At 49.0% G+C, this 13,110-nt stretch overlaps 1 pseudogene; it reads right to left on the bottom strand.

Moving 5' to 3' along the window:
* Positions 1-10,420: 10,420 nt before the first annotated feature.
* On the bottom strand, positions 10,421-10,618 carry LOC147679957 (metallothionein pseudogene; annotated as a pseudogene).
* Between the last annotated feature and the right edge of the window lie 2,492 nt (positions 10,619-13,110).

Genomic DNA, 13,110 nt, shown 5'->3' with positions numbered 1-13,110 from the left:
AGGTACATGGAGTCCATTTTAAGGAGAGAGCAATCAGCCTGGGGCCCTGAATAGCAGGATCCCAGGCCAACTAAGTCAAAAACCAGCTAAACACCAGGCAAAAAGTTTGGGGGTAACCATAGTCAGATATCCACCTTCCTACATAACCCCCCCCCAAACGAAAGGAGATAAGGCTATCCTTGACCAGGTAAGCCTATATTGCCTAAGTGGCCATATAAGGAAGTACCAGCTCTGGCTTGGTAACCCCCTGTCTCATGGTCCACTAAGCAATCCCTCACCCTAAGGGTATCTGAGGGTCTCCACCATAGGGAATCTCTACCTGTGGTGTGTCTTTGCAAAGTCAAAGGCTGGTGTTGAGATGGAGTACTGAAGTGAGTTTCCTCTGTAGGGCTCAGCTTCCTCCAATCACTCTCCACCATGTGTGCCTTTCTTTCTCTGACTGAGTTGCACTGTGCTCTCAGGGTCAACCTCTGGCTACCTAAAGCTGGAGGCTGGGTCCCTCTGTTTGGCTTACTGGAGGGACAGTTCAGGTTTGGGCCCTTAGGGTCCCAGGTTTGGCTGTGCCCAACAATATCCATCTGGGGGAGGTCCCTAACTACTTTTAAGGGGGATCCCTCAGGAGTTTTTAAAGCTTGCACCTCACTAGGGCTACTAGTTTCGGTGCCCCTAATCTGCTGATGGGGGTGCTTTATTTGACAGGGGGCCCTTTGGGTCTCACTGTCCTTCTTGTCCTCTGCAGCCCTGGGCTGAGTAAGGCAAGGTAGAGAGGGGCAGGTTACCTGCTCCAGACTGGGTCCCTCCTGAGAAGGGTCCACTGCCATCAGAGGCTCTGTCAGGCCAGGCCTAACAACCTCTGGGACAGTTCCTTCATCAGGGGTAAGATCAGTTCCCTGAGGAGGCTGATCCTTTCCTAAAGTCTGGTGGGAGGGAGATTTCTCTTCCTCCTCAATGCTCTCTGTTTGGGTGGAGTGATCCATCATTTCAGGCTTCACTATCCAGGTATCGGTTTGAGTTTGGGCTGTGGCCATCACAGCCCCACCAACCTTTTCAGGAGGAGACTCAGTTTGGGTATGGGCTGTTACTAGTACAGCCCTGCTACTCTTTCCAGGAGGGAAATTATCTAAAGATGGGGCTGAGGTTTGCTCAGCCCTCCCAACCTTTTCAGGAAGGACATCTTGAATTGGAGCTGTAGCCATTACAGCCCCACTAACCTTTCCATGGAGATTTACCATTCTAGAATGGGTTTGCTGTTCAACCTCAGCCCAGGCTGAGATTTCCAAATCATTACCCAGTAGGCAATCTACAGGCAAGTTTGCTGACACTGCCACTCTCTTTGGGCCAGTGACACCTCCCCAGCTAAGATTGACTACTGCCATGGGATGATTGGATTCTATGCCATCAATGTTTGTCACCTGATATTTGGCATCAGGTAAAAGTTGCCTTGAGGGGACTAGACATTCAGCCACCATGGTGATGCTAGCCCCTGTGTCTCTGAAGGCCTCAACTTTCAAGCCATTGATGAGGGGCTCCTGTCTATACTTGCTCAAAGTGTTTGGGCAAGCTGTGAAATTGGCAAACCCCATGCCAGTCTCATAGACAAGAGTATCTGAGTTAGGGGACCTGGATAGGCCAGAGTCCACCTGTCCTCCAAAAGTAAACCCACCCAAATTCTTGGGGGTGCTCCCACCACCTGGGGGACCACTGCTAACAGTGACAGGAGGTGTTGGAGCCTTACCTGGAGGTATATTTTCCTTATTGCCATTCTTGGGACAACAGCTATCTGTTTTGTAATGCCCCACCTGTTTACAGGTATGACAATAAGGCTTTTTCTGGGATGTAGAAGTGTCTTGGGACCCACCCCCATTCTTGGAGTTTTGGGGCCCTGGGGAAGTCTTTTCCTTACTTTTATCCCCACCCTTCTCTTGAGGCTTGGTAGTCTCTTTCTTTTGGTCACCACCCTGGTTCTTAGGCCTGATCCTGGTTCTGACCCATTTGTCTGCCCTCCTACCCAATTCTTGTGGGGAGGTCAGATCAGAGTCAACCAGGTGCTGATGTAGAAGCTGATTTTGACAATTACTTAAGATTTGCTCTCTCATAATTAAATTATACAATCCTGTATAGTCAGTAACCTTACTTCCCAGCAACCAGCCCTCCAGAGCCTTAGTGGCACACTCAACAAATTCAGACCAGTCCTGAGTCTGTGTCTTCTGGGTATCTCTGAACATTAACCTGTACTGTTCAGTGGTTAAGCCTAACCCATCAATCAGAGCACTCTTCAGGACCATGTAGTTTCTAGAATCCTCATCACTAACTGTGAGGAGTCTGTCTCTGCCTCTACCTTCAAAGGAGAGCCACAAGATTGCTGCCCACTGCTCCTGAGGGATCTGCTGTACCATGCAGGCTCTCTCAAGTGCAGTCATCCATTTGTGGATATCATCCCCAGCTTTGTAGGGGGGCACAATCTTACTCAGGTTTCTTGTATCAAAGGACCTGTCTTTATCCTTCTGGATATTGCTGCCACCAGTGGATCCTAATCCACTCTCTCTAGGCTGTCTTGCTCTAGCAAGTTTCTCCTTGGCCAGGGCAACCTCTAACTCTTGCCTCTGGATCCTAAGCTCAGCCTCTCTCATCTTGGCCTCATGTTCCCTTCTCTGAGGGCTAGTCATCTCCTTTCTGGAGTGACCATGAGAGCCTCTAGAGACATGGGAGGTATTGGATTCACCTGAGTGATGCCTTCTCCTCCTATGGCCCTGGTTAAGTCCACCTGGGGGTCTGAATGGGTTGTTACCTGATTCATTCCCAAGTTGACTTAAGTTAGCCTGGTTCAGTCTACTGACCAGCACCTGACTATCTCTGTCATCATCTGACTCACTGCTTTCCACCTCCTCCTCCTCTTCTTCTTCCTCTTCCTCTACATCTACTTGAGGAGCTCCAGTGGTGGAGGCTTCCTCATCTACTAGGATGATAGGGGCAGGGGTGTCTACAGTGTCATCCTCTGAAGGATGGCCTCCTTCAGCATCCCCTGTGGGGTTTGCTTTAGAGGTCTTTAGAGCCTCAGACTGATCCAAGAGCTCTCTTAGGTGGTCTGTAGTAGGGGAAGGCCCTGTCTTCAGACCCCTTAAGACACAAAGCTGTCTTAATTCCTTAAAGGGAAATATAGCAAACTGGGATGGTGCCCTTGGAGGGTCACTCTCAACAGGAGTAAGTCCACTGGACCCCTCTGTTCCAGACATTGCTCTAGTGTGGGTGGATGTGTTGCAATCTACCTACACTGATGTTTACCTACTAAACCTATCTAGTAGTTGTAGCTAGGGTGTGCTACTCCCTTTGCTCTACAACAACTAAGTTCAGTAGAACTTATGTATACTAGTCTTGTTTTATATGTACCTAGCAGGTACCTGTATGATCTTTCAAATGATAATCTCAAAGATTGTAATGGTAAAACAACAGCAAGCTCAGATCCCACCGCTGCCACCAATGTGAGAAGTTGGCCTGGTATATAATGCTCACTAGTTCTAGTGATCACTTTGTACCATGCCAAGCAACCCTTATGATGATGGTTGTAATTCAACCTTGTAGACCAGTTATCCTAGTGGTAACGTGGACAAAGCAGTCTTAGGCTAAACTCTGAAAGGCATGTGAAGCCAGCTGTTATACCATACACAACCCCCTTGAATACCAAATGAAAGGGACACCACACAGATATATATTGAAAATATATATTGATTTATTAACTATTAAAATCCCCTGGACTCTTTATGAGCACAGAAGCACAAGCGTTAAATCACAAGACAGTTTAAAATACACAAAAGTTGCACAATATGGATGAGCCCTAGGGGCCACCTAAACCATATACTAAATAAGTGGTATAAGAGATACCTAAAGGAAAGTGAAGAGGCCTAGGGCCTTGGGAATCGCTGGAGCTATTCGAGACTGGAGTTAACTAAGTCGGGAAAGGCCCACGGGACTCGGGTGCAGTGTTCAAAGTGCACGCACTTCTCAATACAAAGTCTATGGTGCGTAAAAAGCACAAAGTTAGAAAGTTAGGAACCTTCCGAGTGACCTACGGAGCTGAAACTTAAAACACAGGCCCTTGGGATGTGTACCAGTGCAGGAGCACCGGCGGAGCTGAGTTACCTCACCCACAGGAAGCGGGTGCACAGGGTCGAAGATGTGTCGGGTTTCGTCACGCTGGTCGATGGTGCTTGGAGCTGAAGATGCTGCAGGCGGCTCGATGAGAAGAGTTCCGGTGGATCCAAGGGTGGATCGGAAGAGTTGAAGACCTGAAAGCAGAGGGGACAGTGTTCAAAGTCACTAGCCAGTGACTGCCCTGGAACCAGAGTGGAACCAGGCGATGTCGGGTGCAAACAGGCGTTGTCGGGTAGCTTCTTTCTGCAGCCACGTGGATACCCGGGGTCGAGGACGTCCAGGAGTCGGTCACGAGCTGTCCCACGTAGGCTTCTCGCTGTTGGCGGTGTCGGCGACCTGATCGGAGCAAACAGGCCTTGGCAAATGCAAGCCACGCGGAAGTTGAAAGATGCTGTTCACTCGGCCCAGCAAGGTCAGAGCGAGGGCTCCTTTTCACAGGAGCTTGGGTAGGTCTGGAGCAACCAGACCTGCTGTTTAAATCTTCGGGTTCGTCGCCAAGATGGCCGCTGACCACGTGGCTAGTGGCCGGGATGGCGCGTCGAGTGGCACAGTGCAAAAGGGCCCCACGCAGATCGTGGAGATGCTGGGGGGCTGATCTTCGGTGCAAGGGCTGCTCGGTGGTGGGGGTTCTCAATCCCCAAAGCACAACGTCGAGGATGCCTCAGAAGCTGCGCAGTCAGCTTGTCGAGTGTCTTTCAAGAGGTCCGGTCCCACGTCACTCGGTGCCTCCACGGGTCCCTTCTTCGCAGGGACTGTGGATCGGGCTCTGAGAGGTCTGGGAGTCTGGTTCTTGTCGGGCTCTGGGCTCGGTCTCCGGCGGGAGGCGGCGGCAAAGCAGACGTCGAGTTGCTGGTTGGTACCTGTGTTCACAGGGTGGTCACTCCTTGGCCACAAGGGAGATTCTTCTTCAGTCTTCTGTGCAGCAGAATGTCGAAGTCCAGTCTTCTTCTTAGTTTTAAGTTGATTTCGGGATGATCTGCTGTGCAATGGCACTGCTCCCCCTCTTATTCCCAAACTGGGGGTGGATCACCTACTAGGTCCCTCCTCTGGGTGGAACCAGGAAGGGGGGCGGTTACACCCCCTTTCCTTTGTCCAGCTCCGCGCCAGGACTGGGGCTGGAAGGCCCCAGAACCGGTTTGGACTGGCCTATGCACGGGGACACCTTGTGTGCCCCGGGCATGTCTGATTCTTTTCAGCCCTGTCCTACCTAATACACAAAATCCTGTCTGGGGTGGTGCTCGCACCTCCCAAGGCAGGAAACCCTTTGTCCAGGCCACCATCTGCCGAGTTTCGGTCAGCAGCAGGAGGCCAGACTTGTGTCTGTGGTGGCAGCGTCCATTTTGTGAAGCTGAGGCTCTGTTTAACTTTAACCGGGGTTAAGGCTACGCACATGTCGTGTCCCTCTAGAAGGGTGGAATGCTATCCCCGTCGCCAGAATTGGCGAGGGGATAGTATTCCAATTCGTATGACACCTTACTCGACATGTTTTGATAAAGCCAAACCAAAGATAGCATTTAACCGCGAGGATTATAATGCACTTAAGAGTATATGGTATGGCAATATCCCGGAACAGCTTAGGGAGTGGTTCCCGACAGCTGCAGACAGGCTCAGCTCATGCCAGAGCACCATCTCACATATTTCCAAGCACTCTGCCTCCAGGATTGATGAGGCCTTCCATAGGAGTGGCTGATAGGAACATATGTGTCCAGTTTAGGGTTAGGCACAGGCATACTGTATCTAAGTAAGAGGTGATTACACCAACTTACCCCAGCTGAGTGATCAGCCAGTTGTGTCAAATATGGAGGCCAGGCCAGGGGTGGCACAATACATGCTGCAGCCCCTGGTAGGCCTTGGCTACACCTATGCCCTGGGTACCTATGGTACACTGTTACAGGGGCCTATAAGGTGAACCAATTCCAATTGTGTTATGCACCTAAGGTACATGGAGTCCATTTTAAGGAGAGAGCAATCAGCCTGGGGCCCTGAATAGCAGGATCCCAGGCCAACTAAGTCAAAAACCAGCTAAACACCAGGCAAAAAGTTTGGGGGTAACCATAGTCAGATATCCACCTTCCTACACCCCCCCCCCTCCCTTTTACTACGATCTCTCTCGCCCCCGTCATCCGTGCTAGAAGAATTATTCCATGTACCTGGAGAACACTGTATAGGCCACAGACGCTACTACATACATTTCCTCTCTCAGCATCATTGTAGACGCACCAGCCAGAGCGAACCCTTCCCAGCTCTGGAAGAACGTCGAATCATAAGAGCCAGGCCCCTCGCCAGGAGGCCACTGCAGCTTGCAGCACCCATTGCCCCTTGCGAGTGTTGCCAATGACAGTACAAACACAACTAGTAATCATCACACCCCTACAGAGTGACAATTCAGAATATTCCAAGCCCCCAGTGTTAGAAGAATGGCTTAGGTGGCAGATGTAGTCATTTTAATGTATATTGGATTAATAAACCACTGTGTTTGTGCTCATCTCCAAATTAGACCACCAGTGCTACCATGTGGCAGACTATCATAGGTGCCGGTGATGACATTTAGGTATCCGTGCTTAGCACCGGAAACCACCTGCTCAAATTAAGCACTACGTACAAGAGATGTGTGATAGACCGGACATGAACACACCCTCACAGAGCAAAAAGGAGGTTGAGAGAGTGACCAAGAGGGAGAGGAAGAAATATAGAGTGTGCACTTCAAGGGTGCTGAGGGGGGTCATATACATCATCTCCTAATCGGGGCCACCAAAAGGAACGTTCCGCACGCACAATGGTTTTATACATTCCCATGTGCCCCCCCAACATGGAATCGTGGGTCCAGGCTAATTATTCAATTAAAGAAAAAGAGCCTTGCCAAAGAAAAATACATTTCGGGTCTACAGATTCAGCTAACTTAAGAAATCACAAATATGCCTCTTCTTGTACTTATATGCAATAAGGCCTTTCCACATTTATTCTTTTACTGATTTTTCCCTTCACTTCTGACAGTTAGTATTTGTTCTCGTTTACCACCTAAAGTACAAATATGCATATGTTCATTAACTGCATATAGTCTCAAGATGTTTAAGATATCCATCCGATTAGACAGGGAGCACTTACCATTTGTAAAAAAATCACTCTCAATCTTGAAAGTTCCCTCGTAGGGTTAATAATGATAAAATCTGGGAGCCTGTCCGGTATCCCACTTAGTCCAAAGCATCCACCACCTTTTTACATGTAGCGTGACACTCGTTCCTATTTGAGGAAATAAAGGACCCATGACCTTCTAAACATTACATTTCAGCCATCCTGTACAGGAAAATCTCCTTACCAAGATTATAAGTCTATGGCTAGATTCTTTACTGTCTGTCTGTGTCGTAGTAACACATTATGCATTCCTTTCCCGCATCTATTTGCAAAAGGGATCGTTTTTCACTTTTCACTAGCGAGTCAAAAACTCACTAATATTTTGCCTCCACGTTCCGATCGACATTACTAAACACCACACTTCACTTGGAGTAGGGGTATTAGCATATCTCATCTAGTTATTCAGACAGAATGCAAAATGAGATCGACAGTAACTTTAAGGGGCGTTACTGCCCCCTTGTATTTAACTTTACCAAAACAAACGCTGGGCATATAACACAGACTGCACAACCTTTGTATCTCAAACCGGGGATTAGATACATATAAAACTGCTTTAATGTAGACAAGCTATTTATGCGCACTGTTTATGATTTGGCATGCTCTGCTAGCCCGATAAATACTGGCCCTCTGAACTTAGTTATTATCACACAGTCTGCTCGAATTACGTCCGTACACCGCCTCACCACATTTATTATTCTCATATCGGGTCACACTAATTCATGACATGTAATCGTTTCTCACCTTATCAGCGCGTAACGTCTGCCAACACGGGGGTTCTATTCATTCATGCGAAAACGGAACTCACTATGTTCCCGTTATTTCCTTGCACTCCACTTATAGGTGCTGCTGCTGCCTGCATGTTTTTTGCCGCCCCCCACCTTTTGCCGCCCTAGGCGGCCGCCTAGTCCTGCCTAATGGCAGAAACGGCCCTGCTAGCCCGGGACCACTCTGCAACTCTGGGCAATAGCTTGGTTAATATCCACAACAGCCCCACAACGCTAAGGATGCCTGGCCTCCACCTTGGGGGTGCCCAGGAGTGGACGCCTCACAGGGAAAGCCAGGATGGGTTCCACAGAGGTATTCGTACAATCGCCTTGAGACCCTTGGGGGTGAGTAGAGCGCTATACAAGTATCAATTTACATTTAATGCCTGGACATTGAAGGAAACAGGGCAGAGACAGACGGCCTCATGGTGTGCCCCCCCTCCCCCAGCAGCATCGCCTCTATGGAGCTGTGTGCGCCAATGCCGGGAGAGACCCTGCGTGGCTGAAACGGGAGGAGTTAAACACTCCCTGGTTTGGCGGCTTGAAAACCTCCTCTTAGCATCGCCCCCGTCCTAATCCCTCACCACTGGCCCAACCGTGCGGGCCCAACATCTGGCCCTCGGGACCGATCCCACCCAGGCAATGGCTGGCATGGTGGGACCAAATGGGAGGGGGTGGGGTATTGCCAGCCATGAAGCTGCAATGCATCCTGACCGCACAACGGCGTCCCAGGCCCCTGGTCAACAGGGGGACTGCCAGACTCCTGGCCTTCTATCGCCCCGGTGCCCCCTGGGGGCGCAATGTCCCGTATGAGTGGCCTGACGACACCAGATGAAGTCCTGGGCGTGCCGGAGAGCCACTACGAACTTAGCGGCCGCCTGGTGAGCCAGTGATAGCATACAGGGATCAGGAATACTGCCTCCCCCACTTTGAGGAGCCTGGATTGAGGGTGGGAACTGATAAGAGCACAGACATAAACAAAGCAGTGCAACAAGCATGTACTTCGAACCCGAGAGAAGGTGGGAGAGCACGCACAAGGCTTGGACCGTTACTCCCCGCCCAGCCGCACTTCTCGGTCTGCCGCTAATCAGTCGTGGGAGTGGGCACTAGTGGGGCAAATCCACGAGCTCGCGACAGGGCTTCCCGCAGAATGAGCCACCTTACCCAGCCTCAGCGGCCCGCAGCCACGCGGGGGGGGGGCGCAGAAACAAGGGCCATCTAGCAGCGGGCCTTTGTGCGCCTCGAGCCTGATTAGCCACATCGTCAGCGCCCGGCTCAGCATGCGACCCTCAAGAAAACGGGGTGCGGGCACGAGGGGGGACACCCGGCAAAGCATCCGGCCATCCTGCAACCAGCCTTAGCGGCCCGCAGCTAAGCAGGCTGCCTGGCCCAGCTGTAACCCCACTAAGGGGGGGAGCTGGCACATCTGACCTGCCTGCCACCAGCCTCAGCGGCCCCCGCTAAGCGGGCCGCCAGGCCCAGCTGCAACCCCCATAAGGGGGGGAGCGGGCACAAGGGGGGCTTTGAACAAGGACTCACCGAGGTCGAGCAACCATGCAGCGCGTCAGGCAGGTCAGCAAAGAGATCTGGAGCAAAATATGTCGATTTGGGGGGCGGCAGGGGCCTAAATACCCGGGCCGCCCCCCAAGCGAGTGCCCTCCCCTGGACGCTGCCGGTTCACCCGCCCAGGGGAGGGACTAGCGAGCCACCAGAGCCTCCCCTCCCTGAGACCAGGGGGGGGTTGCTCCGCCTAGTGGGCACTAAAAGGCTGGCCTGCTAATCAGGCCCGGTTCTAGCGGGTGGGCCGGGTGGGCCAGGCCCACCCAAACATGAGCCTGGCCCACCCAAACAGGATCCTTGGCCCTCACAGTGAGGGCTTGAAGACAGGCGGGCAACGCCTTTGGGATCAAAGTTCAACCCTCCCCCTTCTTGTGTGTCAGCCCGGGCCGTGACAGCTTCTCCGGGCGGGCGCACGCACTGACAGTTTTACACATTATCACAGCCGCCCCGAGTACTTCACAGGTCTTTACAAGACCATTTACATGTTAACGAGGCTTTGCTTATTTTTTCACCCCTTTATCTCTGCATGGCGAAAGGCGACAAATCCTTTCTTTCACAACCGTAACCGTTGGAAACCTTTGCCTACTGTCATGCTGCATTGATATTTCTTTTTCTATGTAGCGCAGGAGAAAAGAAGTTTTTTTATTTATTTATTTCCGTATTTTAGGTTACTTTATTAGCAGAACATTTATATACAAATATATAATATGTAAATTTAAGATTGCTCATTTGCACAAGAAAGAAAAATAAATCAAAAAGTGCAATTCTTTGTGTGTTAAGCAACTCCATGGGCACTGAATAAGCCAATCTGCAAATTATGTGCAACAGCTGCATTTCCCTGTGGATCCTCCTTTGCACACACACCCCAGGCTACATTTATCGCATCCAGGAGGGCAACAGGAACAGCAGCTTTTTTTTAAGGATGTACATTTGCAGTTCTCACACTTGCACGACCCAGTACATGAACAAGAGCCACTGGTGGCACAACCGCAGTCTTTAGGGTCCATGTTTTGAAGCAGAAGTTAGCTACGGATTATCAGCCCAGTATTGAAAGGTCTCTGTAAAATTTGTTTATTTCTATTCACCTTTCCTGACCCCTGCCGTGGCTTATCACATAAGGCTGTGACACAAAGCTTGACTAATGGAGTAGGTAAGAGAATGCGTTACTACATTTTTTTTCTTTTTAAAATCTGCACAGGCCCAGCAGGACACATACTTCGTGTGTGCTTAATTTAAACAGTTTTTATCATTATCATGGCTGATGCAGGACAACAATAATACAAAATGCCCAGATAACGCTGGTGATTAATGATCCTGCCGGAGAGCAATCATTTGTCTGTTAGTAGTTTTTAAATGCTGATGAACTGTATTTTATGTGGATAAATTCAGGGCTTTAAGTGGGATGAAAAAACTGGGGGGTCTCTCAAAGGGACGTGGCCAATGTAATTGAGGACGTGGCTTAAAAACAGTACATTAAAAATCTGTGTTTAGCAGTGTGCGGCCCGACTTGTATTTTGCTGTTTCTGTCATTGTATCCAGGTATATGATACAACAAGTAACATCATACCTACAAGCCAGGACTATTGGCTTTGTCAATGGTTGTTAGTTGCATAAAATAAATAACAGCAACTATGGCTTGTATATAATATTGCAAAAGCTTCCACTTAAAGCACTGGTGATATCACAACAATGTTGCTGCTCCTGAGTTTCAAAAAGAGAAGGGAAATCCAGAGAGAAAATTACTCTCTTTAAAGGATTTCCCTTTCCCTTCTCCCTACCACGCTCACCTGGCATGACGTTATGCCGTAACTTTCCACTTGTGAGTAGGGTGAGTAGCATACACCGATGTGCCTGCTGTCTCGAAATGGGTCTCTATCGGGCTCTGTTTTGTGCCCTGGCACTTTTTTCCGGACTGCAGTGACAGCAGACTGCTGTCACTGCAGTTCGGAAAAAAACGGACTACCTGTGACCAGCGCACATAACAAAGCCTGATTGAGACCCGTTTCGAGGCCCCCTTAAAAAACTGCCTGTGCTCAGACCCAGTGAGACCCGGCCCACTTAAAGCCGTGGATAGCTCAGTGGGTTACTGCCTTTGTTACAGAGATCCTTGTGTTACTTGCAGTTCAGAAGTTACAATCCTTACATAGGTCAGTAACCAATGAACTGTCATCAAAGAGCTGCATACAAACATGAATGGTATAGTTAGAACTTCGCTTTTTTTGTTTTGTGATATAGTTAGAACTTCCCCAGTCTTTCATTATTCTAATGTTGCTAAAATGAGTATGTTTGGGCAGATATACATTTGTATCAGTAAAGCTGACCCCCATGGAATACTCTTTAAATCCTAAGGTTGTGTTTCCCCAGACCAAACCCTCTTAAAATATCCTGCCCACCAGTATGGATGACATGTGAATAATACTCCTTGTAATCCTCATTGGCTTATATGACATTCCCTATAGACTGATTTACATACTTGTATGATTCATTGTCTCTGTATAATGTGTGCGTTGTGTAAATTACTGACACACACTACACTGATATGAGTAGCGCTATACAACAAATGCATTTGAGAGAGGGGCTACGTAAAGATAAGGGGCACTGTTGGAAGGTGGCAGTGAGGGAATCTGAGGAGGAGGTAGTGGGAGGGGCTATGGAGCGATGAGGGGCACTGGTGGAGAATGGCAGTGAGGGAATCCGAGGAAGAGGTCATGGGGTGGAGGGGGTAGTTAGGGAGAGATGAGAGGCACTTGTGGCGTGTGGCTGTGAGGGAATCCGAGCTCGCAAACTAATTGTTGCTGCAGTTGTGCCGGAGGAAAACTATTCCGGTCTCAGTCCATCATTGAGTGGCCGAGTGTTTTGATCGTAAACGAAGTGGGATCGAGCATTTTCTTTCCCGCCTTCTTGGACTAACAAGAAGTAAATGCACGCCGCTAATACACCTAGTATCCAGCGGAGTAATCATCTAAGCAGATGTCAATCGTTTCTACTGTCTCGGGTTAAAAGACGAGTCCCATAATCGTTGGATTTCCTTTGCTTCACGTGCAAGTACTGTCCCCAGATAAACAGTCCTGATGAGACCCGGTATCTAGAGAGGGTCGAAACGCCGTTGACGAAATAGATTAAAGAGACACACAACAAACCAAATCGTCTCATTTTATACAGTGTCCTTTTCCTTTTGTTTCTGTACTGATAACCTCGATTTTGAATATGTCACAATTTTGTCACTGTAAATATGGTTACGGTCACCACACTTGGGGTTATGTGAATGTTTTTTTCAAAAAAAAATTTCAATGTTTATTTAATGTTTTTATGTGAAATGTATATAAATTGCTGACTTTTGTAGAAATAAAGTGCCTAGTTCAGTGAAATAGGCTATAACCATTGGGTTGTTCAGTGAGCTTGTCAGTGTAAAATGTAATGATTGAATCATAGTAATATACAGAACAGATCACCAGTATATAGTTTTCTATTAGGCAGGGCAATCAATCAAATTGCCACAAATCTG

Source organism: Lissotriton vulgaris, chromosome 11, assembly GCF_964263255.1.
Source record: "Lissotriton vulgaris chromosome 11, aLisVul1.2, whole genome shotgun sequence".
Classification (NCBI taxonomy): domain Eukaryota; kingdom Metazoa; phylum Chordata; class Amphibia; order Caudata; family Salamandridae; genus Lissotriton; species Lissotriton vulgaris.
The sequence above is the reverse complement of the archived record's forward strand: the minus strand, read 5'-3'. Positions and strand labels throughout refer to the sequence as shown.